This window comes from Mirounga leonina, unplaced genomic scaffold (assembly GCF_011800145.1).
Source record: "Mirounga leonina isolate KUSES-001 unplaced genomic scaffold, KU_Mleo_1.0 Mir_195, whole genome shotgun sequence".
NCBI classification, from domain to species: Eukaryota; Metazoa; Chordata; class Mammalia; order Carnivora; family Phocidae; genus Mirounga; species Mirounga leonina.
The window spans coordinates 10,089,026-10,096,793 of record NW_023270490.1 but is presented as its reverse complement, the minus strand read 5'-3'; the positions used below and the strand labels follow the sequence as shown (position 1 = coordinate 10,096,793).

The following is a 7,768-nucleotide window of genomic DNA, read 5'->3' as shown; positions in this document are numbered from 1 at the left end:
TATTGTATATGTACAAAGCACACTTCTCACCATGGCTTACTAGACTATATGTCTCTTCCAGCTATCACCTACAATGGAGCAACATTGCTTCTACTCATAAGAAAAAAAGCATCTACAAAGTCATAACTCTACTTGAATCCATCACAGAACTAAGATTGCAGGGCAACCAACTAGATTAAAATCCAAGGGATGACAAGGAAAACCCAAGGAAGATGGCTCATGAGCACTGATTTACCTGAGGCAGACCATGGGAGTAAGATGGGCTGCCACAGAGAAAGGCAAGTAGAATTGAGTGAAAATGTTTAGTGACTCGCTAAATACTTGTGGAATAGTCTGTGAGTAAAGAACAAGTGTGGAATAGTCTGAGAGTACAGATACCCTAGGGGATGTAGACATAAAGAGAGGGCACCCACTTGCAGACCCTTTTCCATTGACCTCTACCTGGAACTCAAGAAAAAGACTGAGGGTGAGAGGCTGGAGGGAGACTCTTTCAGTGCTGTGGTCTGCAGAAGTGCAATGGACACTACAGGTAGGGGCCAGCACATAGTCTGTCTGAACTCTGCTGCCCCAAAGATTAAAGTCTTAAGATGCTGGGTGAGGAGAAGCAAACCCTGGTGATGTTTGTGTACAGATGGAGACTCACTGTGGTTGGGAGGAAGGGAAAGAAATCTTTGCTCCTGGGGAAGTAGCAGGAATCCATCACAGGCACAGATCATAATGGGTCTCCTTTGATAGGAGAGAGGCAGGATTTGTGAGCAAGTCCCATCCCCCAAACCCAGGGACACAGGACCTTTCTAAGACTGTCACTGGACGAGAATGGCAGAGAGCTGCCTCTCACTCCCTGGCTAGCAAGCACAGAGGAATAAGCAACAGCAGTCCTCAATGGGGGCCGGGAGAAGGAATGGAGACCCTTTCTGAGGCACAGGCATCCAGGAATATCCTAAACCTGAGGGTGGAGCAGTATCACTAAGAAAAGCCCTCTGGCAAAACAGCCCCCACCTGAAACATAAGATAATACTGAGGAATCTGAAGCCAGTAACCACAGCAATAACAAAACCCAAACCATGCTCAATTCCCCCACACTGACAGCCCAGCAGAGGAAAAAACATGCCACATCCAAACATAAATTCTATTTACCTCGATCTCTATCATCTTACACATGACATTCAGGCGTAAGTAGCATTTGGGTGTAAAACAGAAATTCAGAGACAAAAACTCTGCCAAGAGACAAAACAATCAATGTAAGTAGGCTCTGGGGTGGCTCAGATGTTGGAAATAGAAATGATTTAAAATGGCCATGATGGAGGCCTTGTAGACACCACTACCCAGGAGCCTCCCATGCCACCCAGACATGGTCTACCCCACCATGTTCTTTGACATCGCCATGGAGGGCAAACCCTTGGACTGTGTCTCCTTTGAGCTGTTTGCCAAGTTCCAAAGACAGCAGAAAACTTTCATGCTCCAAGCACTGGGGAGGAAGGATTTGGTTATAATGGTTCCTGCTTTCATAATTATTCTGGGATTTATGTGCCAGGGTGGTGACTTCACAGGCCATAATGGCACTGGTGGCAATTCAATCTACGAGGAGAAATTTGACAATAAGAATTTCATCTGAAGCACATATCCTGGCATCTTATCCATGGCAAATTCTGGACCTAACACAAAAGGGTTCCCAGTTTTTCATCTGCACTGCCAAGACTGGTTGGTTGGATGGCAAGCATGTGGTCTTTGGCAAAATGAAAGAGGGACTGAATATTGTGGAAGCCATGGAGCCCCCTGGGTCCACGAATGGCAAGACCAGCAAGAAGATCACCATTGCTAACTGTGGACAAATCTAATAAAATTGACTTATGTTTTATCTTAACTACCAGACCATTGATCTTTGTGTTCTCACTGAAATTCTATGGGTTCTATGTTTTCCTTACTCCCCTCCAAGTCTAGCTGGATTGCAAAGTGAAGTTTATGATTAGGAAATAAAAACTAAACAACAACAACAACAAAAATAGCCATGATGGATATGTCAAAAGCTTTAGAAGAAAAGGAAGACAGAATGCAGGGATGGTTGGGGAATTTCAGTAAGGAGATTATAAATAAAAATCATGGCAATGGAGATGAAGAATTCTTTGGATGAACTTATCAGTTGCCTCAAAATACATCGGGGGGGGGGAAGTAAATTTGAGGGTAGGTCAATAGAAGCCATCTAAACTGAAACACAAAGAGAAGAAACAGTAGGGGGAAAAGTACAGAACACCTCAGAGCTATGGAACAAGATCAAATGGTCTAATACAGGTGTACACTGAATTCCAGAAGGAAGGGAATGAGGGAATTATGGCACAGGAAGTACTTGAAGAGATAATGCCTGATAATTTTCCAAATATAATTAAATGTATAAAATGACAGATTCAAGAAGCTCAGAGGCCTTCAAACATGACAAATCGCAAAAAAAAAAAAAAAAAAAATCATGAAGAAAGGAAATACCTAGACATATCCTATTCAAACTGCTGAAAATTGGGGCACCTGAGTGGCTCAGTCATTGGGCGTCTGCCTTTGGCTCGGGTCATGGTCCCAGGGTCCTGGGATTGAGCCCCGCATCAGCTCCCTGCTCTGTGGGAAGCCTGCTTCTCCCTCTCCCACTTCCCCTGCTTGTGTTCCCTCTCTCGCTGTCTCTCTCTCTCTCTGTCAAATAAATAAAATCTTTTAAAAAATAAAATAAACCACTGAAAACTAAAGATAAATAGAAAATCTTGAAAGAATCCAAAGAAAAAAAGCCCATTATATAGGCAAGGGGAAGGATAAGAATACAGAGGACCTCTTATGAGAAACTATGCAAGCCAGAAAATAACAGAGTGAAATCTTTAAAGAGCTGAAAAAATGGTCAACCCAGAATTCTATACCTAGTATAGGTATCTTTCAATAATAAAGGAGAAACTTTTTTCCCCCCAAATAAAGAACTTAGGGAATTTACTACCAGCTGTCTTGAAGTAAAATAAGTGTTATAGGAGGGTTTTCAGAATTAAGGAATATGATACAGAAACCTGGGTCTACAGAAAGAGATGAAGGCTTCCAGAAATTGTTAAAATGAAGGTAATTATGGAAGACTAGTTTTAAGCATTCTAAAGGATAAATGACTGTCAACAGTAAAGTCAACAGCACATGTATGAGTAAAATATATGATGACGGCACAAACGATGGACTACGGAAATTGGAATTATGGAGTCATAAAGTTCTTGCACATCACGTGGAACAGTTTTTTGTTACCAGAAGGTAGACTGTGATTAATTAAAAATGTATATTGCAACCCTTGGGGCAACCACTAAAACTTCTTAAGGAGAGTTATAGAAGGAAATCTATGTGATGTAGCTCTGGATTCCTGTCACTGTTCATGCTGTAGATGCACCAGTCTTTGGTTTTTCCTATGAACACCACCCTTATGCTCCTAATCCAGGTGTTTGCAAATGCTGCTTCCTTAGTCTAGAGCAAGTGTTGTTGCCTCATCACATGCTGGTTCCTCCTCATAATTCAGATATGGAATCGCATGTCGTCTCAGTAGAAAGGACTTCCCACCCTGCACCGTCAAATAGACCCACTTGCCATTTTCTGCCCCATTGCTCTGTTTTCTGGTCTTCCTAACCACTCTCTGAAATGACCTTACTCCTGTTCTTCCCATCTCTAGAATGGAAGATCCGAAGTGATCAGACTCAACCCCATCTTTTAGTTGGTGTCCCTGTTGCCTGGGACTGTGCCTGACACAGCAAACTCAATTGATAAACACAGACTTATTGAAGCACTGGGCACTGTGCAGGGTAAAATGGAGGTGATGAAGTACAGCAGGGCTTGCTCAGGACGTAACAAGACCATATACTGTTACTTCTGCAGGAGGGGTGGGAAACTCAGGGCCAATTTTGTGTTAGACCTGAGAAGAGAGAAGAGAGAAAAGAGAAGTTTGCTATAACTGCCATGAAAAGGGGGTATTTTTCAGGCAAATGGGAAGATAGTAAATAAAGACATGGAGACAAGGAAGTACATGGTGTGCAAGGGGATTATAATCCGTGGTTGCTGAAATTTGCAGGCAATGAGGGAACTGCTGGTGTAATTCCAGATTAGGACAGTTAAGAAAAGGCCTTGACTATCTCATTTAAGAATTTTGACATTGTCTTGGAGGCACTGGGGAATCATAAAGGTCTTTGATCTTGGATATGAAATGATGTGATCAGTGCATTTGAAAAACCATGCCATGACTACTGCCAACAAGATGAAATGAGTTCGGGACCTTTTCAGAGGTTTTGCAGAAGCCAGTGTGGAAGAGGCTGAGTCAGTGGGGATGGGAGAGGCAGGTGAAAGGAAGTGACACATTGTGGAGGCACAATCATCAAGGATGTGACTCCTGAGACGTGGGGTGAGGGAGAGGGAAACATCAGCCTTTCTCTGAGGGCTCCAGCTGCAGAGCCTGGAGATGCTGCAATCCCAGCTGGGAAATCAGAACCTTTGTGTAGGAGGAGAGGATGTGGAATGGCTTTCCACAGATGCTCCTGAGGTCCCTGTAAGAGATGCGGACACATGTTGTCCATTCGGAAAAGGCATTAGTGGTAGAGAAACACCAATATCCCTTAAGACACGAAGGTGACTTTCAGCAATAAGGAGGCGTCTGTCCCAGTTATAAGATCAGAGGAGATGCCCAGGGAGAGATGGGTAGATGAAGAATGATGAATAGTACTTGCTCTTCCGTATTTTTCCCTAAACTGGAAATAACTTGATTTCTTACTTTCCCTCTCGCCTGTAACACTTTATCTCATCTTGGTTTTTAAATAAGGATGTCACAGGGAAAACACAAATATATCCACATGTAATTAAGTATTTCCCAAAGAAAGGCAAGTTGCTCTTTTGTATCCCCAATTCCCTTTCTGCAGGTTGCTGTGGTTGCCTCTTTCTCTTAAATATTGTTCATACTGTATCTAGTGCAGTGTCTGCTCCTCGGTGGGTGCTCAATAATGTTGGATGATGGTAATTATACGCATCACTGAAACAGCACTGCTGTAAAACCAGAGCTATTCAATTCCATAACGTCAAAGTTTTAGAATAAAAAAAGAAAAACTCGTTCTTCCTTTATATTATAGCATTAGGTCAGAATCACAGGCTTCAAACTGAATAATAAAAGTAATTTCCTATGCTGAAAACAAGGAGAAAAATAGCATTTATTAAACACCTTCTATACACCTTGGATTGTGTTTAGACAGATAGATAAATATCCCAACATAATATAGAGATATAAAATATATACCACAGCATCAGGTGGCTAAATGGTGGAATGTCAAGAGTTTAGCCCTTTCATTTGATAAACTGAAAAATTAAAAAAAAAATTAAATGAACATGCATTGCTTTTAAAATGTATTGAAAAACTTTCTCTCATTACAAGAGGATCTACTTGAATTCCACTCAGCTTACTCCAGCACATTCCACATCTCGATTTGTTCTGGAAACATACTGGGAACTGAGGTACTTATGCTTTTCTCTGCCATCTTGTGATGCACAGGTATGACCTGCTTGGTCTTCTCTAAGACTTCTTCTTTTTTGATGGAGCTATTTTCCTGAAAGGATATTTAACCAAAATCCTAGGTTGTTTTTTCATTCTTTCATTTTTTTAAAAAAGATTTTATTTATTTATTCATGAGAGACAGAGAGAGAGAGAGAGAGAGAGAGAAGCAGGCTCCCAAGGAGCAGGGAGCCCAATGCGGGACTCGATCCCAGGACCCTGGGATCATGACCTGAGCCGAAGGCAGACGCTTAACCGTCTGAGCCACCCAGGCGCCCCTCATTCTTTCATTTTTAAAATATTTTGATACTATGAATATGACACACACAGAAAACAGTAAAAATTTTAAAAGCACATCTTAGTGATTGGTCAGAAAATACACACCTACCACACCACCATCCAGACCAAAAAAATAGAATAGTTCTGCACTCCAGAAGCCTGCCTCTCATCCCACCAAACACCTCCCCACTCCAAGGGGTGATTTGCACCCCATTTTATGATAGCCCCTCTTTTCCTTTTCTTTATACTTTAAGCACAGAAATATACAACTGTATATATTACAGTTTAGTTTTTTTAAATATTAGATAGAAGGAATGGCATAGATTATATTCATATCAGTCTGGCTCCTCTTGCTTGATGAACAACTGTAGCATCTCCTTCAGTGCTAGCTTGGTGATGACAGAATCGTTCGGTTTACACCTGAAGATGTAGTTACTGTCTCTATATCACCAAATGTTCCTATTTTGCTGGGTATGGAATTCCAGCCTGGCACTTACTGCCATTTAGTCCTTCAACCTCACTGTCCTCTGGCTTGTATTTCTATTGCTGAGAAGAGAGTTCTCAGCTTCAGTTAATATTGTGGTTTTGAAGAAAACTTGACTTTCTTCTGGCTATTTTTAAGAATTCTGGAAATTCCTTTTGCCTCTGATTTTCAGAAGTTTTACAATAACGTACCCTAGTGTGTCATTTTTAAAATTTACTATGTTTGGGTTTGTAAAGCTTCTTGGATCTGTGATTTTTGTCTTTTATTAGCTTTGTTAAAGTTCTCAGCCAATATAATATCGCTTTTGCCCAGTTTTCTCTCTCCACTTTCTGGGATTCCAATTACATGCATCTTGGCCCTTCCCTCAGTACCCTCTGTGTGTCTCATGCCCTATTCTGTACTATCCATAATTTATCACTCTGATTTCCTTTTGACATTGACATTTGACCTATCTCCTACTTCGCTAATTATTTCTGCATCCAGTCTATATTAAATCCTCCCACTTAATTCTACATGTTTGTTTATGTATTTTTCTATTCTACAATTTTCAATTAATTCTTTTTTTTTTAATTACTGTGTGAGTTTTTTGTAAGAATTCTCAAAGGCTCTGCTTTCTTGAACGTGATCATCAGTTTCTTTAAAGTTGAACAACTCCAATCTCTGGATTCCCTGTGAGTCTGTTTCTATTGCCTGTATTTTCTGCTGATTTTTATCCATGTTGTCTTGCCATGTCAAGGTGCCTGGTTATTTCATGCAGTGTGCCAGACGCTATACTTCCACAATGGTTCATAGAAATGATCAGGTTCTGGTTGACGGGATTTATGCTTGCTATAATAATCCCTGGAGTGCTTCAATCCAATTTCAGAGATTGAGATCACTAGCAGCCAAGCTGCAGAAGCTATAGTGGCCTGTTGACTTCTAGTTCGCCCCAGTGACCCTAGAGGAGAAGCATCTCCTAATGTCAGCCCACATTTCCACATCTCAACCCCATTATCTTTTACGGTCTTGTTAGCTTTCTGTTGTACTGTTGCAGAGTTTTTAATATATTCTATGATTGGTCTCATCTACTTCGTCTACCATTTTGAGAAAGGTTCTTTATGTGCTCATTAAATAAATGTGTGTTGAGTCCTAGTCTGGGTCAGGCATTATGTTACATGCTGGATATTCACTGGTGAGCCAGAGGGAGAAAGAACAGCACGGCCCATGTGGTGTTAATAATCTAGTGTTCCAAGTTTTAATTACTTGACCTCTGGTTCTATAGCACCCTATAAAGGCAGATTTGAAATGAACCCAGAAAATACCGTCATGGTCCATGAACCTGAAAGGGCAAGCAGAGTCTGGGAAGGGTGTTGAGGGATCCTGTGGAAATACACAGAGGAAAGCCCCATTCCTGGTGGGAAGTCAAATATGCCTCCCTGTCCTTCTGCTGGCAAACACTGCATGCTGACCGCAATGCAATGCTTTGTGCGATCCTG

General features: G+C 41.4%; 1 pseudogene; it reads left to right on the top strand.

Moving 5' to 3' along the window:
- The first annotated feature begins 1,351 nt into the window (after positions 1–1,351).
- LOC118024109 lies at positions 1,352–1,838 on the top strand (annotated as a pseudogene).
- Positions 1,839–7,768: the final 5,930 nt, after the last annotated feature.